Genomic DNA, 812 nt, shown 5'->3' on the forward strand with positions numbered 1-812 from the left:
TCTGAGTATGAGGATATTCTTACTATATTATCAATAATAACTATATTGCTATCACTCCTGTCCATCAGAATCAGACATAAAGGCATAAAAGGATTTACTCAAGATTTAGAACCAACTTTCCATGAATGCACAGGACCAAGAATTATTTAACGATGGCAGAACCAAACTGCAGAACCAAACTACACTCCAAACCAAACTGCACACCAGATACAGAACCAAGGCAGGGCCAAGCTGTAGCCATAATACAGAGTCAAGACAATGGGTATAGAATCAAAGTTTTCTTGAAGACATTGAATCAAGTATCATTTCAGATACAGAACCAAAGGATATTGAAGGTCTATTGACGACACAGCAACAAGATGCTGAAGCCTTTTTTTCCAGAAACAACAAGGTATTTCTCAATAAAGATAATAAGTTATGAGATCCCGATCCAAATCATAATATAGATAGAACGTAGCATTGTTTTAGGAAGAAACAATCTTCAGTCAAGAGACATCTTGAACTTAAACAAGTGAACAACCTTATTGAAGACACTGAACCCAGACTTTATTCAAGAGAAAGAACTAATCAACATTTCAGACTGAACCCAATCAAACTTTATTTGATGCACAGAACAGGGGTGCATTTTGAATAATCTAATTTCATTTGAGCCACTGAACCAGCGTTTTATCTGACACAGAACCAAACTGAATTCAAAACACAGGACAGAATTTATTTTGAGACACGACACAAACTTTTGTTTCAGAGAATGAAACTTCATTTCAGACACGGAGTCACGTGTTATTTCAGACGTAATCAATCAATCTCTTTTT

This window comes from Penaeus monodon, chromosome 20, assembly GCF_015228065.2.
Source record: "Penaeus monodon isolate SGIC_2016 chromosome 20, NSTDA_Pmon_1, whole genome shotgun sequence".
Lineage (NCBI taxonomy): Eukaryota > Metazoa > Arthropoda > Malacostraca > Decapoda > Penaeidae > Penaeus > Penaeus monodon.